Source organism: Mustela putorius, unplaced genomic scaffold, assembly GCF_011764305.1.
Source record: "Mustela putorius furo isolate JIRA1106 unplaced genomic scaffold, ASM1176430v1.1 tig00003863_pilon_pilon_pilon, whole genome shotgun sequence".
Lineage (NCBI taxonomy): Eukaryota > Metazoa > Chordata > Mammalia > Carnivora > Mustelidae > Mustela > Mustela putorius.
The window spans coordinates 11078220-11092758 of record NW_025422015.1 but is presented as its reverse complement, the minus strand read 5'-3'; positions in this window follow the sequence as shown (position 1 = coordinate 11092758).

The following is a 14539-nucleotide window of genomic DNA, read 5'->3' as shown; positions in this document are numbered from 1 at the left end:
CATTTTACATACCTTTCTCATCGAAGCTGCACATCTTTTTGCTATAGATATAGTTACCCTCCCTTAACTGAGAAAAACACAAAAGTATGTTGTCTCTAAGTTCACATGGATACCCAGAATTTGAGCCTAGTTTTGCTTGGGCCCTAACCCTTGGCTTCTTTTTTTCCCCCTACACCTTGGAGAAAATAGAAGAAACTAGCAAAAATACATGAAGTTACTTATATCTTGCAAAGGGAGGAAGAAGAAGATGTCAAATTCTAGTGGTTCTTTTCCTAAATTAAGTTTTAATAGCAGAAAACCTAAACATAAACTTAGATAATTTGGTTTTCCAGGAGTGAGGAAGAGTGATAAGTATGATATCACGCACATAACAAACGGTGTATTTGTTGAATGAAATAATCCATGAAAGAATTGGCGAAATAGTGCTTAGTGGTGCCCATTAAGTCACAACATGTCAGTGGATGTGATTCTTGTAAAATGACAGCATAACAAAGAGGTTTCCATTCCCCCTCCCCTCTTTTATTTTTCTTTCTTTCTTTTTTTTTTTTTTTTTTTGCACTGTATCTACTTTGGGGTCACTATTAACCAGTAAAATGGGCAAGTCAAATTTTAAGAGCAAGCAAAAGGAAGAAGGAACAAACAGAGAAATAGAAGGACCTTAGGCAAGAGAGGAGAGAGAAGGAGGAGGGACATGCTTTCTTTTTTCCTGCTGCTCAGGGGAGTAAGATCTTTTATCTGCAAGAAATAAAAATAAATTTTTTTTTCAAAAGTATGTGAAATACCCTAACTAAATTGTGAAATTGAAGCCATAGTTTCATTTTTATTATAATAATGTAAAAACAGTAATATTTTGTTAAGACAGAAAACAAAACCTGTATCTAAGTAATCTTTTTTTAAAAGATTTTATTTATTTATTTGACAGAGAGAGATCACAAGCAAGCAGAAGCAAGCAGAGAGGGGGAAGCAGGCTCCCTGCTGAGCAGAGAGCCCCATGAGATGCCGTCTCAGTCCCAGGACCCTGAGACCATGACCTGAGCCACAGGCAGAGGCCCAATCCACTGAGCCACGCAGGTGCCCCCGTATCTAAGCAATTTATGCAACCTCCCCCGCACCCCAACCCACCCATCATGTTAGTTCTTCAGGGGCTTCGGATGAGATGGAGGATGGGACATCACACATTTAGATAAAGAAGGCAAGTTCACTACCTCTCCCTCAGGCTGGAAAGCATTCATACAGGAAGTGAACTTTCAAAGACTTTCAAAAACAAATTCAATAAAGGAAGTGAGAGAGGGGGTTACACAGGCAACTCTCAAGGAATAGGTGATTTTTCAGAAATTCCAAGGAGGAGATGGAAGGTGGTTCTAAGGAAGGGAATCACAGCTAATTTTTAATGTTTACCCAGGCAAGCTGACTCCAGAGTCCAAGCTCTTTAGCCCATGCTGGTAAGCATTTGCAGGTGGAGGAGGTTAGACCATCCGATCTAAGTATGGCAGACTGGATTATAGACGGTGAGGGGAAAGGAACTCTGTGTGCTTTCTTAAATGATCTGCAGAAGATGGGCTCTTGAGCCTGAAGCTTAAAGCCAAGTTTAAAGAAATGGGGGAAGGGGATCAAAGGGTAAAAAATATCAAAACAAAATAATATCTGTTGAATGAATGAATATGTTGGCTGAACTGAAATCTGAATCATCTCATATAAAGCAAGAACATATAATTGACTTTACACATTCAACTTTCATTCAATAAATACTTATATATTAATCTAGCATTTTTATCATAATGTATACATACAGCTCTTGAATGAATAGACATAAAGTTAAGCATATTGAGACAAAAATGATAGCTCTCATTCTGCATTTTTCTGTTAAATGCAAGTTCAGCTCTGATGCTCAATGATTGAAGTACCTTAATTTTTTTTAATTACCTTCTCTATTTTTACTAGATTAATAGCAAATCACTTGCTTATGGTATAATTCTCTAACAAGGCCAAAAATAAGTGTATCACTAAAAACTATAAATATACACATACATACACTGATTAAGGAGGATACTTGTCTCTACTAACTGATTTAAAGAGTGCAGTTTATAGTATAATATATTCTGAAGTTATAGCTTTTGATTGCATTAAAACTATAGAACAACTCTATTAAAATTATACAAAATATAAAATGCAAAAAATGGTAGAGATTTCAGGAAAAGATGACAAATACATTACTTGTTGGAGGAGGTCATCAGGAGGATGTAATCTCCAATTGACCTGAGAGACTGCCCTGGGCAATTTGAGGCTCACCACCCCCTTCCCAGTTCTTGGAATGTCTGCTTTGCCCACTGTTTACAGTGAGAACCATTTTCAAGGACACAGCCTTGAGAGAGTAGGGTGTTGCTGAGACCATCTAGACTGTATACATGATTGAACCCAGTCAAGGCCTCAATAGGATTCTGATAGGCAGGTGTGGGGATCTACTCATCTTGGGGCCACCCAAGACAAGCCTTGAAAGTAAGTTCCTTCACTTAATAAATCTGCTACCTGCAAATCTGGAGTGGTCGGCCTCTTTGCTTTTCCTTGCCCCCCATACATAGGGACCAGTTTGTGAACTAATGCTACCATAGCTGGAATTTTAACAGAATCTCTCTGAAGTATGGTCAGGTTAAGAGGACAATAATAGTAAGGGTACACAAGTTTTGAAAAACTTAACAGGCTTGATCTACCAGACACTTTTAAAAAATAGTGATAAATAAAACAAATTTATTCCCTAAAGCCAAACAGAGAACAGCTGTCTTTAGTTGCATTCCTGGTTAGGACAACCCTCATCTCTTCATCAAATTTCACTGGCATATCCAGTAGTCCTCAACTGACAAATACAGCATCTGAGTTAAGTACGGTTGGCACAGTTGTGCACTCTACATTTTACCCGCTCCCCCAGCCCCAGCGAAATTCCATTCTGGGCCATCACCTGCTGAGAGATGACAATAACTACCAAGTGATAAGGGGTGCTATTACCTGCTTAACAAAAGGTCAGGCTTTGGGGGAAGCCTGAGTTGTGCTGGGGGCTTATGGCCCCTATGCCCACCATTGCAGACAGAATGACAGGGTCCTGAACCTCTGCCTCCCCACAGATGACATCTTGAAGGAGGCTGGGGAGTCATATTCCAGTGTCAGAAACCTACTCCACCCAGTGGGTGGTAGGGTAGTTCGGGCAGATAGCCTCTGTCCAGTAGTGACACCTCCAACTCCTGTCTCCTCTTCTGTCCCGACGACACTGCCTAGCATGACACTGGGAGCCAGCTTTAATCTCCCTAGGTGCCCAGGACTAGGGGTGGCCTGACACCAGTGTCTCTCTGCTTGGCACTGCAGGGTGCGGGTGGGGAGGCTGTAACTCCTGCTTCCCTCCCAGGCTGCTCAGGCTTGAAGGAGCCAGGGTTTACTGAAATCATAATGAGGAATTCTGTAATCATTTCTTTGTTGTAGTAATGAGAACCATTTATAACATTCATGGTTTTTCTTTCCTTATACATTTGCCTTTTGAACGTGTTTCCAGGAACTCATTAGTTACCAATAAAAGGGACTGTCTTAGGCAATACGTTACTCCAAGGATATGGACTTCTTATCTCACACCACAGCCCCCTGTCCTGCCCTTCCCTATCTTGCTTCCTTTTTTTTTTTCTTTCTTAATTTCTTTACGACCTTTAATCCCTAGAACCCCTTCCTATTTTCTCAGTCCATTATCTCCATTCTGACTTCCCTTATCTCCCTACCCCATGGAGGTCAGTTGTGTGTGTGTGTGTGTGTGTGTGTGTGTGTGTGTGTGTATGTTTCTAAAATCTTTTTAGTGCACGTTTCCTTACCACCAGGAGACTTCATTCCCTAGTCGTCCCTCCATTCCCGGTCGGGAGTCTCTTCCCATCTACTTTCCTTGTTATTTCCCCAAATTGTTCCAAGTTACTAGAACATCAGAAGAGTATGCGGATTGGAGCCACCATGAATTCATACAATATGAGAAGAGCATCTCTCCCTTATTAGCATCCTTTTCATCCTCTTTCCAAGGCATGCTCTTCCTTAATCCTAAATCCCTTCCGTCTAGACCTCAGTTGATGCCCCTCCTCACTGTCAACAGACAGGATTGCCTCCAAGTCGAAAAGTACTTCCCCTCAGAATTTCCCCAGATAGTCTAGCATCTTTCCATTCTTTATCTGTCTTCTTTCTGAGAAACAATTCCTCTTTGCAAAAGCTAATCCCTAGGCCTTAAACCCCAAACTCCCAACTTCTCCAGGATTGGATTCGATCAGTTTTCACCTTTTACTTGTGTTTTCAACGTCCTCCACTTTTTTGGCTCTTGGGTCTCTGCCTTCAGGCTGAGGCCTCCATTACTATTTAAATAATAATTATTAATATTAATATAAAATTTCCCACCAGCTCTGCTTGTTCCTTCAACTATTGACCTGTAATCTATGTTCCCTTAGCCTCAAACTTTATGAATGATTGCATATTCTCATTCCTTCAGATTCTGGCCCTTACCTTTTGCAGAATGCCTTAGAACAGCACACCCACCACCTATGCCCTGGAATCTGGACTTCCCAACCATTCTACTTTACCTCCTTCCTTAGAAATCAATAGTCACCTCCACTGGACTCAGTCTTAGCATTAGTCACTTCTCTGAACCATTAACCATTAATAAGTTAACTTATTCTTCCTCCTTCACTTTCTTGCCCAAAACGCCCCCCCACCCCGCCACCCACTAGGAAATTTAGAGAATTTTTTTTATTGGCCACATGATAACTACTTGATGTTACCCTTAGTTAGAGGTCTTGGTTCCTTTGGTAGTCCATCAGGTTGAACACTTTAAGAAAGCCAGACTCCTGGACATCCCATGTCATAGATCAGTTATCCAAAATTGTGTAGATTTTATATACCTAGATTTTATATGCTCTTTCAATATTCTCTATCTACAGACTTTCTGGGGAGAGGGACAAGGAGTTATAAATAGGCCCAAGGAAATAGCTAACAGGTGTAAGTAGAGGCAAAACAATTATCAAGAAGCTGAAGGAAATCCTACAGGAAATGGTCTGTCTGTCCAAAGTTATTATCTCCATATTGAGAAAATAATGCCAACCCTGGAAGAAAGCAATTCCTCGGTTAGCTTCTATGATTCGCTATCTCCTGATTCTCTGAACACATCTTAATCTCCATCCTTTTCTCTTCCCTTTTCTGAAATGTAGGCAGTCCTCCAAAGTTCTAACTTCAGATCTTTTCCTTTTTCTGTCTTCTTTTACTCTCCTTCTGTTTATGTTCTAAATAAGCTTATTATAAACCACTTGTCGGCACACAAATTCCAAATCTCTAGCCCTGAAAGTTCCTGAGCCATCGGATCCTACCCATCCAACTAACTCAACATTCCAACCTGAACTCAGTATCATATCACTATAACAAAGTTTCCTATTTCAATTTTGTAATAACAGCACTGCCATTTTCTTAGACATCCTGATCTGAAACTTCAGTGGATTTTTGTTTCTTCCCTGTTCCTTCCTCAATTCTATCAAAAGTGCACTTAAAGTTGATGTATATAGCCTTATGATATCTTTGGTACATATCTGAAATTATAGTATGTGACAGTTGTAAGAGAAATATCTGCAAGAAGAAATTCAAATAGTATTACTCAGATACTTAAGTTAATATCAATGATATTCACTCCGCAAAAATGCTATTGATGGCAAGTACAAGAGATAAAACTCAATTTCTACCTTTAAAATTTAATTTTAATGAGTTAAAATTGCATGGAGTTGAAATACTTTTTACCTACTAGAAAAAATCAGTAATAGTTTAAAACTATGTATCAGTCATTTTACAAGGTAACTCAATTTCATGTGTTAAGGACAGATTTACATTCACTCAAGATTCATATGTTGAAGCCTTAACCCCAAAGTGACTGTATTTGAGCATAGGGCCTTGAAAGAGGTAAAGTAAAATGAAGTCATAATGGTGGAGCTCTAATCCAATAGGCCAGGTATCTTAATAAGAAAAGAAAGAGACACCAGAGATACACGTGCACACACACACAAAAAGGCCATGTGAGGACACAGGGAGACGGTACTCTCTGCAAGTCAGGAAGGAATCCTTGCCAGAGATTAACCCTGCTGACACCTTGATCTTGGATTTCCAGTCTCCAGAACAGTGAGAAAATAAATTTCTGGGGGATCATAGGGGAAAGGAGGGAATAATAAAACAAGATGAAATCAGAGAGGGACACAGCCATAAGAGAATCTTAATCATTGGAAACAAACTGAGGGTTGCTGGAGGGGAGATGAGTAGAGGGATGGGGTAACTGGGTGATGGACATTAAGGAGGGCACGTGATGTTATGAGCACTGGGTGTTATATAAGACCGATGAATCACTGACCTCTACCTCTGAAACTAATAATACACTACATGATAATTAACTGAATTTAAATTTAAAAAATAAGTAAATAAATAAATAAATTTCTGTTGTTTAAGCTACCAAATCTGTGACTTTTTTTTTTTTTTTAATTATGGCAGCCCTAGCAGACTAATACATTATGAAAATTTTAAATAAGCAAAGAGGGGCGCCTGGGTGGCTCAGTGGGTTAAGCCGCTGCCTTTGGTTCAGGTCATGATCTCGGGGTCCTGGGATTGAGTCCCGCGTCGGGCTCTCTGCTCAGCGGGGAGCCTGCTTCCCTCTCTCTCTCTCTGCCTGCCTCTCTGACTACTTGTGATTTCTCTCTGTCAAATAAATAAATAAAATCTTTGAAAAATAAATAAATAAATAAGCAAAGAAAGCAGTACAATGAGCCCTCCCACCAAACAATTGCTAAAATTTAATAATTACCAACATTTGGCCACATGCATATCACATATTTTTTTTTCTTTCTTTTGCTGACGTATTTAAAGCAAACCCTAGACATCAGCTTACCTCATCCTTTCTTACTTCACGATGTACCTCTTACACAATATCAGTGCCATTATCACACTGAGATCATTAACAATAACCTGGAATTATATAAAACTCAGGTCATATTCAAACCCTCAAATGTATCAAAAATGTGTTTTCACAATTGTATTTTATGTTGTTTTGTTTAGTTTTAATCAAGATCTACACAAGTGGAGCACCTGGGTGGCTCAGTGGGTTAAAGCCTCTGCCTTCGGCTCAGGTCATGATCTCAGGGTCCTGGGATCGAGTCCCGCATCGGGCTCTCTGCTCAGCAGGGAGCCGGCCTCCTCCTCTCTCTCTGCCTGCCTCTCTGCGTAATTATGGTCTCTCTGTCAAATAAATAAATAAATTCTTAAATTTTTTTTTCTTTAAGGAAAAAAAAGATGTACACCGGTTCCATCCATTATGTTTGATTACTGTGTCTCCTGAGTTCTATTTAGTCTTTTTATTTTCCATGTCATTGATTTATGGAAAAACCAAGTTCATGATGTTCATGAATGTTCTACATTCTGCATTTGTATGATTATTTCCTTGCTAGTGGTATTTGTCCCTCTATCCCCATATTTCCTGTAAACTTATGCCACTCTGTTTGTTTTTTACATATTTTTTCTCTACTTTATGGGTCATTCACAGAAAGACATTTATCTCAGTGATGCCTTTTTCTTTCTGAATTAATTTCAGTTGGTTTTTGTATTTCATTCAACAGGCACCAACTGTGAAAAGTTATTCACATTCTTGTTGTTTCTTTAAGATTAGAATGATATAATGTAGGATTTGAAGATCTATCAACAGGGGTTAAATAAAAGAAAATTATTTTAGAATAAATTCCAGAAACACTTTGTTTCTGGAATAAATCATTGTTTTATATAGCTGTGTTCATTGATTCAGTATGCTCTACTATAAGACTATTTCCTCCTCAAAAATTTATCTGTTTTAAAGGAAACAAAATTTCCCCATATGTCAATTATCTTTCTCGATTATGAGGGCTACACTTTTAGATTTATAGAAGCAATTATTTTTAAATTACTGGAGGGATTCAGCTTATATGTGTGCAGACATGCTATTTTTAGTAGAGTAGATGAGGAATCTTGTGTTTCTCAGATGAAAAAACAGAGCTCGGTGAGTTTCAGTTTCTTTCCCAAGTAAATACAGATATTATGGTTAAGTATTTTATCATGTAGGTATAACTTTTTAACAAGTATATAGGTTTTAAATATTTTCTATAGACTTGATAATTTTTCAATGTTATGGAAATTATATAAAAGATACAATGGTACAATTATAATTACTTATATTTATTGGGTACCTTCAATGTGCCAGGTATGAGTTTATGCTCATTATGTGTAATAAAACATTTAAACTTCACAACAATCCCATAAATAGGTTTTAGAATTATTTCTATTTAATGGGTGAGGAATCAGACACAAACCAATGAGATTTCTTTGCAAGTTTCCTCATAGCCAATAAGTGGTAGAGACAGAATTTGAATCTAGGCAGCTTAACCCCCTGATCCTTAAAGACCTCATCTTGAGCCTTAGATCCTTAGCCTCCATGCTGAGCAAAGCCTGTATTAAAGTAGTCTAAGCAGGGAGGAGGAGGAAGTCACTAATTAGTTCTCAGCCTGTACAGGCCAGTGCCTAATTTCCTCATGGCTCCAGGGGACTTCTCCAGTTTCAGAGGGGCTTCAGGGAATCCCCATCCAAATAAAGCAGAGGGGATAGATCTGAGAATACTCGTGAAGAGCAGTGGAAAGCCCCGGCCATTGAGAGACTTAAAAGAGTCTAGCAATTTCCCTCCCTGTCTCTTCCGACAGAACTAGTCAGTTAGTTTACTAAGCCTGCAGCAGGTCAAGAAAGAGGTGGATGTAAGTTCCTTTGGGAGAATGCAGAGCTAGTAAGACCACGTAGCCTAGATCTAGCACACCTTCCAAGAACATGCAGGAGGATGAAGTATGCATTTTAAAGATCAGTTCTGAGGGAACTGACTTAGGTGAAAAGTCACATGTCATATATGCCTTTTTTTCCTCCATGCTGACTACCTCACATTAATACCTCAAAGACTTCTGTTAAGAAAACCTTTGTAGAATAAAAAGACATTGTATTAAAGACGCAATTGATTTGGTAGGGTTCTGTTTTGTTTCATTGCAAAACTCCTCTGTATATCTGAAACTTAGGTTTGAACATATTCTAAAGCTTTGTATTTTTACTACCCCCCACGACGTTTTATGTTTTTGATGTCACAATCTATATATTTTTATCTTGTGTATCCCTTAATAAATTAATATAGTTTTTTTACCACTTTCATCTTTTAACCTTTTAACCATCTTTTAACCCACTTTTTGTAAGTGACCTATTAGTCCATTACAACATGAGATTATTCTAAATTTTACTGCATATTTACCTTTACCAGTGAGATTTATAATTTTGTATGTTTTCCTGTTGCTAATTAGTGCCCTTTCATTTTGGCTTAAAGACGTCCTTTTAACATTTCTCATAAAGCCAGTCTAGTGGTGATGAATTCCTTTAGCTTTTACTTGTCTGGAAAACCCTTTGTCTCTCTTTCAATTCTGAATGATAATTTTGCTTGGTAGAGTATTCTTGGTTGGCAGTTTCTTTTTTTCAGTACTTTGAATATATCACACTACTCCCTCCTAGCCTGCTTTGTTTCTGCTGAAAAATCTACGGTAGTCTTACGGGGTTCCCTTGTACTTAACAAGTTCTTTTTCTCCTACTACTGTTAAGAATCTTTCCTTGTCTTTAACTTTTGAAGATTTAATTACAATGTGTCTTGGTGTGGTTTCTTCAGGTTCATCTTTTTTGGCACTCTCTGGGGTTGCTGGATCTGGATGTCTGTTTCCTTCCCCAGGCTAGGGAAGTTTTCAGCCATTATTTCATCAAACAAGTTTTCTCCCTCTCTTCTCCTCTGGAGCCCCATAAGGCTAATGTTGTTCTGCTTGATGTTATCCTTTAAGTCTCAATCACTGTCCTCACTCTTTTTTCATTCTTTTTGCCTTTTGCTTCTCTTATTGGTTGAATTCCACTGTCTTATCTTAAATTTACATTGAGTGTGCTATTGAACACTCTGATATATTTTTCAGGTTAGTTACTAAATTCTTCAGCTCTGTGATGTTTCTTTGGTACTTTCTTATATTTTCTATCTCTGTTGAAATTCTTACTTTGTTCATCCATCCTTCTTCTAAGCTCAGGATATGTACTGATGACCAGTTTGAACTCTTTGTTTTTTTCCCCCTGAGACAGAGAGAAAGAGAGAGATAGGGTGGGACAGGGGGAGCAGAAAGAGGGAGAGAGAGAATCCCAACCAGGCTCCACATCCAGTGCAGAGCCCCACACAAAGCTCATCTCACAACCCTGAGATCATGACCTGAGCTAAAAATCAAGAGGTGGATGCTGCTCTTGGCTTTAACACCATCTTCTTGGAAACCTCTACACCATGAGGGCCAGGTGGAAGAAGAAGCAAATGCACAGCCTGAAGCATAAAAAATGAAAGATGAGGCAGAGATCTGAGTAAATTGGTAACTTGTGCACCCTTGGAGCTATAGGAGCAGAAATAAGGAAAACCAGAGGCCAGAGGCTCTGGTACCAATTGTTGGATTGCATGCCTACCTTCTAGAGCTTAATTCAATGGATCTAGACCATCCATCACCATCTGATCACAAGAACCACCTTTGAGAGACCCACAATGTTCATACCAAAGCAGTCCCTTTTGGTCCTTTGCCCTGAACCTGTGACTTTGGGGACTAATTTTGTTTTCATTTGTGGCTGAATGTAATACATGTACAATAAATCATCTCTTCAGCTGTCTTAGCTGAAGAAAAAAAAAAGTTAGATGCTTAGTCAAGTGAACCCTCCAGGCACCCCTTGAACTCTTTATCAGGTAAATCACTTACCTACATTTCATAATGTTTTTTTCTAGAGTTTTATCTTGTCCTTTCATCTGGAACATATTCTTCCCTTTATTCATTTTCCTTGGCTCTTTCTGTTGGTTACCAAGCATTAGATAAAACAGTCACTTTTTCCAGTCTTGAAGGAGTGGCCTCTTGCAGAAGATAAACCTTATTGTTCAACCCTGTCCAAAATCTTGGTGGTCTCTCAAACCTTCATGACTGTCCAAGCAGCTTACTTTATTTTTAGTGGCTCCCGGTATTTGATGGTGCACCAAGATCTGTTAGTGTCCCCAAGGTAAAGAGCTCAGTCAACATCTAGATTCAGGCTCACTAGACTCCAGACCCTCTCCCAGCAGCTTTTAAAGTATGCAAACATGCCTCTTCCAGGGGAAGACAGGGACAGGAGTGTTTCTGTCTCCTCCCTTTTTACTGACCCCTGGGAGTGACGGCCAGTTAAGGACCATTTCTTTCTTTGCTACTGTTCTGTTGAACACAAGCCTCCCTTGTACCAGAGCACCATCAAGGATTGCGTCCTCTGGGTGACAGACCCAAACTCTGGGGCATCAGACGTGCACAGAAACCCTTCTCTTAATGATACTGATCACCTGGAGCATAGCAGAGAGATAGCATAATGACAGCCTTGCAGGCCTCCCTGATTTCTGGATTGGATTGTAATCAGCCCTGGAAATGTGTCTAATTAGAAGGCTTCCCTCAGGTCACAGCCACGAAGACAAGTTAACAGATCTCTTTTACAGAAAAAAGATTAGGGGTGTTTTAATCTGCTGTCTCATTGTTGTGCTCTTAGTAGAGGGTAACTGGTTCAGAAGTATTTCTCCATTTAAAAAAAAATATTTTATTAATTTATTTGACAGAGAGAGAAGGAGAGAGTGTGCACAAGCAGGGGGAACAGCAGGGAGAGGGAGAAGCAGGCTCCCCACTGAGAAGAAAGCCTGATGCAGGACTTGATCCCAGGACCCCGGGATCATGAACTGAGCTAAAGGCAGATGCTTAACAATGGAGCCACCCAGATGCCCCAAGTATTTGTCCATTTGTAATAGTTCCACAAAATCCAAAGGCATAGACCCTGCAGGCCACCAGGGCCATGAGATTAAAAAGTGTCCCCTGAGCAGCAGCCACAGAAGTTGGGGTGCCAGAGAAGTGTGCAAGCCCAGCCCTGGAAGATACTGGAAATCAAGAGCGAGGCAGAGGGAGAGCACAAAGGTGGTGCCACTGGCCTTTATTCCCAGGGAGCCCCTCAGTAGGTTTCTTGATGTGTGCGAACCCAGAAGCCTGCCCCTCATGCTGAGGTCCCAAGACAAGCAAATGGGTGTTTTCCATAGAACACCTGGGGTGTGTTCCAACTGGCTGTCTCTGCACTGTGCTCTGTGGCTGGGAGCCAGCCAAGAACGATCTGTCCATTTGTTACAGTTCCACGGGACCCCAAGTACATGCCCCACCAGTATCCAGAGCCAGGCAATAAACTGGACTCTCCTAGGTGGAAGGCATGGAAACCAGGGCAGCAGACACATGTAGCAGCTCTATGCGGGGAGATTCCAGTGCTCTGGAGCAGGGCAGAGGGAAAGCCCAAAGCCAGCAGCAGCCCTCTGCAGTCTCTGGAGGCATCAAGTCGGGGCTCTTAGATGTGTGCTTAATTAGAAACCTGCCCTTCAGGCCACAGCTACGAAGATAAGCTAATAGGCCTCTATCACAGCAAGACTGGGCGCCTCAGTTTGTGGTTGCCTTTCTGCTGTGGCCTGGGGGTGATAGCTGTTTAAGAACTCTTTCTCAGTTTGTTATAATCCTGTGGGATCCCTGACAATAAGCCCGGCAGCCACAAGTGCCTAGCAATCTAGAGGTGTCCCCTGGGCTGCAGCCACAAAAATCAGGACACCAAAAAAATGTATAAACTCCTTTCTGGGAGATACTGGTGAGCTGGAGTGAGGCCAAGAGAGAAAGTAAAGATGGCGCCCACTGGCTTCTATCTTTGGAGAGTATGTCAGCAGGCCCCTAGATGCTTGCTAAATTACAGGCCTGCCCCTCAGGCAGTCACCTTAAGATAAGCAAATAAGTCTTTTTCACAGAAAGTTTGGATGTTTTTCAGTCACCTGCTTCTGTGCTGGGCCTCAGGTTGGGATGTCTGTGAGGCCCATTTAAGGACTGTTTTTCAGTTCACCATAGTCCTGTGGATCTTGTGGAGGCAAGCCCTGTTGGCTTTGAAAGCTAGATATTTGGGGTGCTTGGCCCTCAGGTACAGGTCTTAAAAGTTGGGGTGTCAGATGTAGGGTCAAACTGACACTCCTCGGGGAGAAGCTTGGGGTTGTGAGTTCCCTCCTGATTGTGTGTTGACACACCAGGAGTGAGGTTTGTGGTAAGATTGTGTCTGAGCTTTTCCTACCCACTTCAGTGTGGGTTTTTTTCTTGTTCACCCAATCTGTAGGCGTTGCTCAGTTACTTTTTGTTTTGGTTCCCCTCGCCCTCCCCCCACTGACAGGAAATTTTTCCATATGTAGCTGTAGATTCAGTGTGCCTGTGGGAGGAGGTAAGTTCAAAATCCTCCTACATTGCCATCTTGAAATGGACCTGCTCTTCTTTTATTAGTTTCATCTCTATTTCTTTCTCAGAGTATTTGCTCTGTCTTCATCCTCCAATGATAGATGACAACTTTCCCCATCTCCATATTGTTCCCTGTCCCTTCTATTTCTTTCACCCCTTTTCTCTCTACCCAGTTCTTTCTTTACATTGATTTAGGCTCATCTTCTAACAGCATAACTTTGAACAAATAAATCTGTGCTCAGAAATCCCCATTACCTTAATACTCATCATGTGGAGCCCAGACTCCTTTATTTGGAATTTGGGGGTCTTTCACAATCTAGCCTCCAACAAAGGGAAAACATTCCACTCTTGACTTTCCCTGAATGACTCATTCTGGCCAGGAGCATCTTTCCTCATAAACTACATATTTTTACCTCTAATTTTTTTCTTGCCATCTCTTCTATTCCTTCTAGAACAGCCTCTCTCTTCTTCCTTTTTGTTTACCTGAGTCACAAACTTATTGAAATGCCAAGTTCAAGACCTTCTTCTTTCAGAAGCGAGTATCTTATTATATGACACAACCCAATTTCAGAGACATAAAATTGTGATCAAATGTACATTTAAAAATAAATAAAATACAGGGGCACCTGGGTGGCTCAGTCAGTTAAGCATCTGTCTTCAGCTTGGGTCCTGATCCCAGGGTCTCAGGATTGAGTCCCACATCAGGCTCCTTGCTCATCAAGGATCCTATTTCTTCCTCTGCCTGTTGCTCTCCCTGCTTGTGCTGTCTCTCTCTCTCTGACAAATAAATAAATAAAATCTTTAAAAAATAAATACAATACAATATAAATGTATATATATATAATTGTATAAATATAATAAAATACAAGCATGTGGTCTATTGACTGAATGTTTAACAGCCTTAGTGTAGGGATCTGTAGAGGATAACTGTGGTTTACTTTTGTTCAGCGTCCATTCAATCTTCTCCAGATAACCGTCCCCATATTTCTCACAATGGGGCCACCCCTTTGCCTACTGTGGGATCACCTGTAGGCACCCCTGGAAACAGTGAATCCACATACATTCCAGGGATGGAACACCTGACCAAGACTAAATTGGTCAATGTACTAATACCCCTGAACAGAATGATTGGTTTAGGG